We start from the raw sequence: 13,285 nt of genomic DNA, 5'->3' as shown, positions 1-13,285 counted from the left end.
TTTTCAGTGACAGCGTGATCTTGTATTTAGAAAAATGCTTAGAACTCCACCAAAGACTCCTAGAATTGATAAATAAATTCAGGTTTCACGTTATATATATATGTATATAAATCAGCAACATTTCTATATACTATTAACAGTGAAGCTGAGAGTCAAATCAAGGACTCAATCAATACCTTTCACAATACCTACAAAGAAAATAAAATACTTGGGAATATTCCTTTTTTTTTTTTTTTTTGAGACAGAGTCCTACTCTATCATCCAGGGTAGAGTGCCCATGGTGTCATAATTCACAGCAACCTCAAACTCCTGGGCTCAACTGATTCTCTTGCCTCAGCCTCCCGAGTAGCTGAGTCTACAGGCACCCACAACACCTGGCTAATTTTTCTACTGTTAGTAAAGATGGGGTCTTGCTCTTGCTCTCAGCTGGTCTCAAACTCCTGAGCTTATGTGATCCACCTGTTTCAGCTTCCCAGAATGCTAGGTGTGAGCTGCTGAGCCCAGCCTCTTAGGAATATTCTTAATCAAGGCAGTGAAAGGTCTCTGTCAGGAGAACTATAAAACACTAATGAAAGAAATGATAGATGACACAAACAAATGGTAAAACATTTCTTGGTCATGGATTGGTAGAGTTAACATTGTTAAAACGTCCTTACTTCTCAAGTGATTTAACAAATTCAATGTAATCCCCTTTGAAATGCCAACATCGTATTTCACAGATCTAGAAAAAAATAATTCTGTGCTTTGTTTTGAACCCAAACAACAACAACAAAAAAAGTCCAAATAGTCAAAGCAATCTTGAACAAAAAGAAAAAATCTAGAGGCATCGCATTGCCAGAAGTCAAATTATACTACCAGATACAGTAATGAGAACGGCATGGAACTGGTGCGAAGGTAGAGACGTAGATCAATGGAACAGAGTAGAGAACCCAGAAATACAACCATCTGCCTACAACCAGCTGATCTTTGACAAAGCAGAGAACAACATGGGAAAGGAGACCCTATTCCCATGTGCTAGGGAACACAGTGATAGTTTGGCCTCCTCTTTTCCAGTATTCCAGTTTTCCTAAACAGTGCTAGGAAAACTGGGAGCCACATCCAGAAGAATGAAACAGCATCCCCATCTCACCATATAAAAATGCTATTTCAATGGCTCAGATCCCGTAGCACAGTGATTACAGCGTGAGCCACATGCACTGAGGCTGGAGACACCCAGCCTGGGCCTGCTAAACAACAATAACAACTGCAACAAAAAATAGCTGGGCATTGTGGTGGGTGCCTGTAGTCCCAGCTACTAGGGAGGTTGAAGCAAGAGAATCGCTTAAGTTCAAGAGTTTGAGGTTGCTGTGAGCTGTGACGCCACGGCACTCTGCCCAGGGCAACATAGTGAGACTCTGTCTCAAAAAAAAAAAAAAATGCTATTTCAAGATGGATAAAAGACTTAAATGTAAGGCATAAAAGTATAAAAATTCTACAAAAAAGAACACTTTAAACAAATGGGCCCCATTCTTATGAATTTGCATTATTGTAATTCTGAGTCACACTTTTCAGATTTGAAAATCTTGATATATTCAGCGTTTTCAAATTGAACCACCTTGGTGGATTTGGAATTATACTTCATTATGGTTTTAACTCATATTTTCTTTTTTTTCTAATAAGTAGAAAACCTATTTATATGTTTATTGGCATTTGAACATTTTTTTTTGAAGTGTCTTTAAAATTTTTATCTATTTTTTCAATTTCCTGGGGACTTTTCCTCATTGGGCACCTTATTGGTAATACACGTTTTCCCCATCCTTCTTGTCAAGGATGTCTTTTGATTAACAGACTTCTTCAATTTTAATACAGTCCAGAGTATCAGTTTGCTTTTTCCTGGTCAGTATTTAGGCTCCTGAAGTCTCTGTGAGATTAGTTTAGTGCACAGGTAATGATTGGACAGAGGTTTCCTTAAATGCTTTGTGTCACTAAGTGTCTCAGACTTTCCAAAGAGGTGTTTGTGTTGGGGCGTCCTTTCAACATTTCATTAAGGAATTTACAACCCTGGCATAGCATTTACTTCCTCCTTACATAGACCCTTAAGGTCAGCAGAGATAAAAGTGTAGGATTTTCTCAGGTCTCATCAGGACATTCCCAGGGTTCTACATACATGCATGGTCTTCTTGATTTCTGGTATATGCCGGAGGTTATCAAAGCTTTCTCTGGAAATCACTCCCCTGTTTTTTCGTTTAAAATTTTGGTGAGAGTCTTGTTAACCTCAGTTAGCATTGTGCTCCACCACCCTTCCCCCAAGTCAGTCAGCTGCTGTGTTAAATGATTGACACCATTAGTTTACGAAAATTGCCCCAGGAACAGAGTGAAATGCAGAGTGAAATCTCTATTAGGCCAACTTAAGACAAGCTCCCAAGAAAGGACCTTTAGAGAGAGCTGTCAGGCAGGTCAAATAGTCACCATCCAGAGATGGGAACTGTGCAGAGCTGCAGACCTATTCTGCCCTCTCCAGTGGTTGCTAGGTTGCTGATTTTCATAGCTGCTGTTATTGCAAGGTTGTTGGTTTTCAAGGTTACCAAAGAACAGGGGAGAAAGGAATGGTGAAATTAAAACCTCACACATCTTGCTGTTCAGAATGACATTCAGCCACTTTTCTTGAAGAAAAACTCTTATTGTCCCAGAAGTTTTCTTAATTGCCAGAGTTTACATAAACTTCATTTTGGCTTTTTTCTTTTTGCCATTGCAATTATTGGATTTATGGATGAGTGATTTTTGTTTTTAATTTTTTGAGGTTTTTTACTCTGCCATGTCAAAAATGTTTCCTTCTTATTCCTTGTTTTTGCAATATTTTTTCAACTCTCTGCTGAAATTACTAATACTGTTCTTTACCTATAAGAGAATAGCAATTATAGTTATTTTAAAGCTTGGATCTCATAACTTTATTATCTCTGGTGCCTATGATCAGTTTTGTTTACATTATCTCTTCATGTTTCTGTTTTTTGTGTGTGTTTTTTTGGTCATAAATGTTATATTTGTAGAATGTTTTGTACAAATATCTTGAGTCCCGGGATTATGTTATCTTTCCCTAGAGAGTACTCACATTTTATTCTGTAAAATGTATATCTGTGTAATACCGAAACATATTTCAACTATAGGGACTGCAATGATGCAAAAGAGCATTACATTCTCTCTCTCTTTCTGCCTTTTCAGTTGCAATGAAAGCTATGGGTTTTAGCAAGGACCCTTGTGTGGGCACTGCACTTTATTTATGCCCCTAACTCAACAGAACTATGCAACACACTTCTCAGTGTTTCAGCCACCCCTTCTGAAATCCATATGGAAACTAGGCTCTCCTCTTTGGGCCTCTGCCTGCAGCCCAGATCTTGGCCTATTGAGTCTTCACTATTTCATTATTTCCACGATTCTTTCAAGGTAGATAATTTTAGTACGTTTCCTAGATTTTCTCATTGTTCCGATTAGAATTGTCTGAATTTTTTAATCTCTCATGACTAGATGCAGAAGTCTCGTTTGTGTTTAAATTTAGTGTGGTAAGGTCTAGAATTGCATCTATACTAACAACTCAAATTTATACCCCTTTAATATTTTGAAATTTAAAAAATATATAATAATTTAAAAAAATTAATGATGCACTAGAAAGTCTCTTTAGATCTTTTTTTGTTGCTGTTCTTTTTTTCTGGTTATTTTTTAAAATCAAAACATTGATGAAATAATAGTTCTGTAATGGACTCAACTTGCCTTAATTTAACCACTTTATTTATTTATACATAATCTCACTGCCCAGGCTAGAATGTCATGGCATCATGGCTCACAGCAACCTTAAACTCTTGGGCTCAAGCAATCCTCTTGCCTCAGCCTCCTAAGCAGCTGGGACTACAGGCATGCATCACAACACCTAGCTAGTTTTTTCTATTTTTTGTAGAGATGGGGTCTAACTCTTGCTCAGGCTGGTCTTGGCTTCCTGAGCTCAAGCAGTCCACCTGGCCTGGCCTCCCAGAGTGCTAGTATTACTGGCATGAGCCACTGCAACTGATCAATTTAATCTCTTTAAATCATACATTTGTAAAATAGGTGAGTACCATTGTAATTAAACATGCATCTTGTTCCTAGCTAACATTAAAGGCCAGTGGGAAGAAAACCACCAAAGTTTTCAGTGAACTCCTCTGTGACTATAGGTAAACTGCCAAGGAGAATCAGTTCATGAATTCTTTGTGACTTGAGAATATCTTACAATCTAGTCTTAAATTTCTAAGGCCATACATACTTAATATGACTCCCGGCTTACTTCATGACACTGAAAGACACTAAAGAGTAATAAATTCCTCCCCTCCCTTTTTTTTAAACTATAGTATCCTTTAGGGTTCTTATGTAAAAGATATTTTGCAACGGCTGAAAACTTTATGTAAAAATTGCCTGCAGTCCAGAGATAAAGGTCTATGGTGAATTCTGCAATCTGGTACAAATGTTTAAAACAGGAAAACATCTTATATACATCAGTTTTGAAAGTCATTCATTTCTAAGGGGTAGGCCAATTTATTCTCAAAGGTAATAAATAGTAAACACAGTTGTATATTCAATGGCTTGAATTTTTCTACTTAGTGTTCCATTTTCCTACCACTAGTGCAGTTTGCATTCATCTCTGTGTTAATTGCTTCATTAATGCTTTAGAAAGTAGGATATTTGTTGCATTCTGCAGTTATTAGGTCACGTAAGCCAGAGGAATATTCTAACTTTAAATGAATTTAAATGTTATCTGTAGAGGATGCCAAGAGAAAGATGACCTCTAAGCAAGATGATTTATAGCTGAGGGGTGGACTCTCAGACTACTTGTCCACAGGAGCTCCTTATGGAGAAGGAGCCCGTGCCCTCAGCACATAGACATTGTTAATTACTCCCCTCACCTGTATCATTCTGTTTCAATAAAAGGCTGGTGTGGAGGTTGCTTGGGGCTACCTGGAAAGTAAGGGCTAATCCACCTTCCACAAGCTTGTACTTCTAATCCGCCTCTCGCCTGGTTCCTTCCTGCGCTAACCGAGACCAGGGCCATAGGAGCCCTACGGGTCACGACAATTACCTTTCATACTTTTGGTGCATTAACATTTTGTATACTTTATACTCTTTAAACAAGATTTTGTGATATATTTATTCTTGGAATACTATGGAAACTGTTGTCTCAATTTAGAAGCTTTTAGTTGTACTTTTTAAAATGATATTTTAGTGTTGTTGGGGCAAAAATGATACCTCAAAATATGGTGCTTTAACATACTGAACTATGAAGCCTCATGGTCTCTCTGCCCTCACCTAGTCCGTTGTGGGTACATGTGGGATTATTTTAGGGAAGAGTCATATTTTAATGTACATTACTAATAATAATGATTTAATAAACTTAAAACCAATATTTAAATATTAGTTATAAGTGGGTTAAAAATTAAATTAAAGAATGATTATACAAGATAGACAAAGAAAAACAGAAACAGAAGAGAAGTGGATGTGAGAACTCTAAACTTCATACAGGGTCGGGCAAAAGTAACACCGTTTTGTGCTTGAGTGTGATACTGTTATGTTACAGAATTACATGTTTATGATTTAGCAATAAAAGATTGCTAAAGTTATCAGTTCATAAAAAGGGGCATTATTTGTGCTGTTATTTTTAATTTGCATTATTTGTATTATTTGCGCGTAATTCTGTAACAATAATATCACACTCAAGCTTCTGCCTGATCCTATATTTGAAATATTTTATCATTTTGTTGTAGGAAAAAAATTTTTTGTCCTCTATTCTTGTAAGTTCTCAACTGTAGGGCCTATAACCAAAGGTAGATTACAAAAACAATTCCAAACAAACAGAAGTTTATTGACATGTATGTGCCCTATATAAATGGGAAATAACTAGAGAAATGAGTAACTGAAACAGGTGGAGTAGAATGCAGGCTAAAATATCATCATATGCAGCTAAAAACAAATTAAAAGGGTGTGGTGAGGCCAGGTATGGGAAGGTGACCAGGAAAAGTATCACAAACAAGAGTGTTCCATAGGTTTAAACCGGAGATTTCTTTTATAAATGTAAATTTTCCATAGAAAGGTTAACTTCTGTTTTTAGAGCTTCTCCTGTGTCTGTTGTTTTAAAATCATTTTAAAATAATTCTTTAAGCCACAGAGATACATTTTGGGGTAGCATGTTCTGGTCTCCTATGACTTAAATAAATAGAATAAAATCATTAAATACATTTTGGTACATTCTAATTAAATCTTTTTTTTTAGCATTTTATTAAGAAATAAGCTGATCTTCAGAACAATGCACCAAGCTATGAAAAATAAGAATACGGTTATTGATACTGTATTGACAAAGATATTTAGGCAGAGAGTTAAATTTTTAAAGAGTTGGATTGAGTACTTAAGTATCCTGAATTCAAATGGCATTTGTTTTATATTAATTACAAAAGGATTGGTCAAAAAATTATTATAAAATTTTAGAACGAGCATCCCTTGTACTTATACTAAAACAAAATCAAAGACAGGCACATAGCCTACAAATATATGAAAAAATGCTCACCATCCTTAATCATCAGAGAAATGCAAATCAAAACTACTTTGAGATATCATCTAACACCAGTGAGATTAGCCCATATCCCAAAATCCCAAAATCACAGATGCTGGCATGGTTGTGGAGAAAAGGGAACACTTCCACCCTGCTGCTGGTGGGATTGCAAACTAATACGTTCCTTTTGGAAAGACATCTGGAGAACACTTGAAAAACTAAAAATAGACCTGCCATTTGATCCTATAATTCCTCTATTAGGTATATATCCAGAAGACCAAAAATCACACTACAATAAAGATATTTGTATCAGAATGTTCATTGTAGCCCAATTCATAATTGCTAGGTCATGGAAGAAGCCCAAGAGCCCATCAATCCACAAATGGATCAATAAACTGTGGTATATGTATGCCATGGAATACTATGCAGACATTAAAAAAAGATGGAGACTTTACCTCCTTCTTGTTTACATGGATGGAGCTGGAAAATATTGTTATTATTAGCAAAGTATCCCAAGAATGGAAGAAAAAGTATCCAATGTACTCAGTCCTACTATAAAACTAATTTATAGCTTTCATAGGAAAGGTATAACCCAATTTTAGCCCAGGAATATGGGTAAAGGGGAGAGGGAGGGGAAGGAAGGGGGGAAGGTGGGTGGAGGGAGGGTGATTGGCAGGATCACGCCTATGGTTCATCCTTATAGGATGAACCTATATGGGTACATGAGAATCTCTCTAAATGTAGAATATAAATGTCTTAACACAATAACTAAGAAAAAGACATGAAGGCTCTGTTAACCAGTTGGATGATAGTATTTCAAATTGTATACAGAAACAGTACACGGTACCCCATGATAGTATTAATGTACACTGCTATGATTTAATAAAAAAATTTTAAAAAACACAAAATCATAGATCTCATGCAAACATTTTTCTTAGTAATAAGAGAATTTTTAGGATGTATAGGATGAAAGGGACTTGATATAAGAAAGATAAATGTACATGTGAGTTATCATAGCACAGAGTTTCATAAAATAAAATAATAGTTAAAAGGACTTCTGAAATAAAAGCAACATAATCATGGTTGATTAAGATGTCAATCTGATTAAGACACAGCACTATAAAATTGCATTTAGTTGACTCATTCATTTTGTCATACCATAAATAATTATTAAATGCCTAGTATTTCTCAGGTACTGTCTTAAAAGCTAATAATACTAGAGTGAATATCTTTTAGAAAGTCTTTGAGAAACTTATTTTTCTTCAAGTTTCATGATTATTACACATCATGCTAATGATATTGAGTACTGACCATTCAAATTCTATATACTTCTTTCATATCAGGACTTTTTTCAACATAATAAAATTTGAATTATGAACCGTGTCCTGGTAATTACCATACCTGCTATAGATAAAACAAATAGATTTAGTGATGTTGAGTAAAATGAAAAACAAAAAATAAAACCCTACCACAACAAAAAACAAATTTGCAATCATCTAAGGAGTGTTGAGAAAGAGAAATTGGAATGAAGGTACTTTGTCAATTCTAATTATCCTAATTTGAAAAAGCAAATAGGCCCACCAGATGTTGCTACATGAGTTAATTGTGTCTTCAACATTAAAGGTAATTAACTTACATGCTTACACTTGTACAATTCCTTAGACAAGTTAAATTCACATGTTATGACTATCTATAACACTGTCTTCAAGCAAAAGTCCCTAATAGGGTAATATGAACTCTTTGCAAGTGGGAATATCCTTTGATATTCTAAGTGGGAACTATCCTTTGAGGAGACTGCCTAGCCATCATCAGTGTTTGTGGTAGGGGGTGGGGCTCTAGGCCTTGTCTTCTGTTTCCTTAAGTGGCTGCTTGGCTACTCCTGTTGAGTCTTCCCTTGGCACATTCCCTTTGCTCCTCAGCTCCTCCAGAGCCACATGATGAGAAAAGACAGAATGTGACCAGAGGCAGTGAAGTCACCGGTATACTTTTCATCAGCTGGTCACATTAGTGACTGTAATGATAGCAGCTAACACTCACTGAATGCCAGATAATTGTTTTAGATTCTCTTGCCTCAGCCTTCCAAGTAGCTGGGACTACAGGTGCCCCCCACAACACCTGGGTATTTTTTGTTGTAGTTGTCATTGTTGTTTAGCAGGCCCTGGCTGGGTTCAAACCCACCAGCTAACCACCAGATAAACATAAACTGAACTTTATGTTTTGTTTTTTTTTATTAATTAAATCATAGCTGTGTACATTAATGCAATCATGGGGTAAACTTTATGTTTTTCCAGCTAATCCTTACTACAGTCCTTAAGGTAAATTTTGTAAGGATATGCATTTTACATGCAAGCATCTGGGCTAGGTGCCCGTGGCTCAGTGGTTAGGGTGCCAGCCACATGCACTGGGGCTGGTCACTTTGAACCCAGCCAGGGCCTGCTAAACAACAATGACAACTACAACAAAAAATAGCCGGGCATTGTGGCAGGCACCAGTAGTCCCAGCAACTTGGGAGGCTGAGGCAAGAGAATCGCTTAAGAGTTTGAGGTTGCTGTGAGCTGTGACACCACAGTACTCTACCGAGGGTGATACAGTGAGACTCTGTCTCAAAAACAAAACAAAGAAAGAAGTGAGTGTCCAGAGGTCCAGGGGGAGTCCACGGGGTCAGTAAACATGTAGAGAATTGAAACCAGGCAGTCTAGATCACAATCTGTGCTGTGAACAAGTCATGACTGTAGAGCAAAAAAATTCTATGATTTAGATTTTCTCATATTCATGTTCTCTCTTTGACCTTTCTGGTTTTTCTTAATCTTGATTTTTTTTTAAATACATAAAAGAGAAAAACTTATCTCTATCTTGCTTCCTTCACACTGTCATCATTGGTAACAAATTATAACATATAAAATTATTTGGAAACCGTAAAGCACTATATGAGTACAAAGAATGATTATGAATATCACTTGGCACTTTTTTCTTTGAGAGAGAGAGTCTCACTCTGTTGACCCAGGTGAGAGTGCCCTGGCACATGCCTAGCTCACAGCAACTCCAAACTCCTGGGCTCAAGTGATTCCCCTGCTTCTGCCTCCTGAGTAGCTGGGACTATCAGCACCCACTACAGCACCTGGCTAATTTTTCTGTTTTTAGTAGAGATGAGTCTTGCTCTTGCTCAGGATGCTCTCCAGCTCCTGAACTCCAGTAATTTACCTGCCCTGGCTTCCCAGAATGCTAGGATTACAGGCCTGTAATCCCAGGCCATCACTTGACACCTTTGACGACCTCCTTTTTTGCTCAATTCCTTTCTTCCTGGCTTTGTGAGAGTCATGTATCCGAGCTTACCACCAGTTTTTCTAAATGTCCCTTTTCTTTTTTCTGGCTTCATTTGTTCTCTTAATACTCACAAAAATGGGTAAAAGCCAGAGTCTTAAACTTGACCTGGAGAGGAGAGAAGTTGTCTAGTCTGACTTCATCTTACAGATGATGGAACAAATCAAGTAGTTATATAATGACACAACTGTTAATTTTGCGAGAGATTGTATTTGTTCATGGAGTCCACTCCCCAGTCTTCAGTCTTATCACTGCAGATACTGGGTCCATTGACTCAGAAGCTTTTCTGCATCTTCTTACTTGCTCAGCAGAAGATTTGAGATCGGAAAGTTAATAGTGGCTAAGACAGAAAAATTGCAAGGGAAAATGTTTTAACATCACTTCTGTATAAGATTGCAAGTGGTAGTATCAGTTAAAAGAAGAAAATAGAAAAGATTAAACAAACTGATTCCATAATAAAAAGATATGCAGTATCAAGGCAGACTAACAAAAACATCTGTTTTTACATCTTTTGGGGAGGGAAAAACTAATTAGTTTGGAACTAATTCAGATAGATGTCATTTTAAATTGCTTTTTTTCTCCTGTTTACCAAAATAATGCAATTAGATGGAGCAAGTAAAATAAAAAAGATAGGTTTAAAACAGATGTCTGATAATAGACATCCCACTGTTAAAAACTATATAGAGAACTGCCAGATAGGCAATTCTCTACATACTGTGTGGTCATTCTCAAGAATAAATGAATCTTGATTTAAGTGCATAGACTTAGCCACATTTTGTTTTAATCAATAGAAAATATCAATTAGTCAACCTTGGCAAAATGGGATAGTTTATGAAATGGTGGGGAGAGATGCTTGATAAAGAGAATTGATTGGGGTAATTAGTCCACTCAAAAAATGACACAAGGCTATATATTTTTTCTTCTTTGCTTTATGCTGCTTTCAATTTGGGTTGTTGATATATATCTATATCTGTGAATACATATATCATACATTTATCCACACACATATTTTCCTAAGAAAGTGAAATGGCAATAAATGTCTAAATTAGTGAAATTTTTATTAATCTTAACTGATCCTCTGCCTAAGTTTTCTTTGAATAAGAAAAAGAGGACAGTTGGAATATTAGTCTGAGACAGCAAAATTTGATTTCAACCATAGCATAGGCACATTTTTATTTGCATGGCAGAGTGTTAAGATAAAAGCAAAGAGGGACTTAAACTCTATAACCTATCTAAGGATCTCTCAGCATTTTCTAAGTGATATAGAACTTTTTATTTCATAACCTATAAAGAATAAATAGTGGAGAAATTATAAGCATTCTGTAAGTACTAGTTTTTCTTCTTGTGGAAACTATACTCTTTAAATATTCATCTACCCATTCATTAAAAATATTTCCTGCACTTCTAAGCACAACACTATGGGAAAGTCTTAGATAGGATCAACATGGTCTCACACTACAGTGTTCATAGTTCTTGAGGGACACAGATTTATGTTTTATGATTTAGGGTGATTTGGGTTATGAGATGGCAATATTAACTATGTTCCATGAACACATATAGAGTCAGCTAATCTAGTGTGGTGTAGCAGATGGGGGCATATGTGAGAGGTCAGAAGAGGGATATCTGGCTGTAATTGCAGAACCAGATTACAAACTGCTTAACTAACTATGCTAAGAATTTTGAAATTCATTCTATGGATGTGGAAAACCATCAAATGGTTTTAATGGAAAGAGAAGTGAGTGAGCACATTTACAGTTTTGGAAAGATCATTGGTTAAATTAATTTGTTAATTAGAACTCTTTTCAGGCAGGATTTATTTCTTTTAACTCTTTATTTGACAGACATAGCTCTCTTTCAAATACTTATCAAATACTGCAGCACAAAAAGGAGAAATTTGGTCTTATTCATTCCTGTTTGACAATTATTTTGTGCCTATTAGGCAAATTGCAGCATGCTAGATTATCAAAAGGTATAATATGATTCTTTGGGACCACTCCAGGGCTGTTCCACTTCTGGTAGTGATACTATTTCCTATCTGACAGTGGAAGACCAATAATCTTTTTATTTTCTTCTGGTAGTGGAAGACCAATAATCTTTTTATTTTCTTGATTCAGATGATTGTGAAATCACTTTTTAATTAGTTCCTTCCAATTGCTTTTCAATGAATACTAAATTTCCTTACAGAGCTACCTTGGGATCACCCTTTTGGTTTTTTCATACTTCTCTTCACTAGGCTTTAACCTGATGGCAACCTGGGTTTCTTCATCATAATCCTATTTCACACAGGTATCTTTTGAGTTCATGTATGCTAGTAAGTACAATAAAGAAGACAGATTTAAAACAGAAGTCTGGTAATAGACATTCACACTATTAAAAACTATATATAGAACTTGTTTCTCTACTGCCTCTATAGCAGCTAGAAGTCACTTAAAAAAATTGCCAGTTGCTTTTTATTGCATTGCTTTGATATCATACCCAAAATAGAGCATAATAACTGGGTTTTTTTGTAGGGTGGGCATTAGAGGAAGAGTGTCCAATCATGGTATAAATAATTCCACTATTGACTATTTCAGTCTATCAACTTGACATCCCTTCAGTGGGCCCTTGCTTCAAATTCAAAATTATCTCCTGTCCTAAAGACAGAAGTTTACTTTTCCTCTGGGTAAAGTCAATTAGCAAAGACAGATGGTCCCAGATCCTCCATCCTAACTCTTAAAACTCCTTAGCTAATTTTATCAGTGTGGTTGAAATCAGATTGAATTCTGGCTTCTCTCCACTAATGAGATAGACTTAAGTAGAGTCTTTCTTGTCAGTGGCAATTTTTGTTTTGACATACATTATTGGCTGAATTTTGTTCCCTCAAAATTTGTAGATTCTAGTTTTAACTCCTAATGCCTCAGAATGTACTTGGAGGTAGGTCCATTAAGGAAGTATTTAAGATAAAATGAGGTCATATGCATAGGCCCTACCCAATCCAACTTACATGGGCCACCATGTAAGTAGAGGTTATTAGGCCACACACACAGGAGACTATGTAAAAACAAAGGGGGAAACTGGCCTTTTGCAAGCCAAAGACACAAGCCTTAGAAGAAACCAGCCCTACAGACACCTTAGTCTTGGACTTCTAGCCTGCAGAATTATGAGAAAATAAAGTTTCTTTGTTTGATCCACCCAGTCTATGGTACTTTTTTATGACAGCTCTACCAAATTAATCCAACACCTTACTTGTAGAATAGAAGAAGACCTGTATTATTTCAAAATGACCAGTATTCAATATTAAGATTTTAAAGTATTTGCCCATTTAATAAATAAACAGTTGCTTTGATTATTTTGATTTCTATTTATATTGATTAATAGTAAGGTTTTATATTTTATCCATTTATTGTTCTCTTGTGTTTATGCTTTTATAACTGATCAACA

The sequence above is a fragment of the Otolemur garnettii genome, unplaced genomic scaffold (assembly GCF_000181295.1).
Source record: "Otolemur garnettii isolate 467f Iridium unplaced genomic scaffold, OtoGar3 scaffold00005, whole genome shotgun sequence".
In the NCBI taxonomy this organism is placed as follows: domain Eukaryota; kingdom Metazoa; phylum Chordata; class Mammalia; order Primates; family Galagidae; genus Otolemur; species Otolemur garnettii.
Note: the sequence above shows the minus strand (reverse complement) of the source record.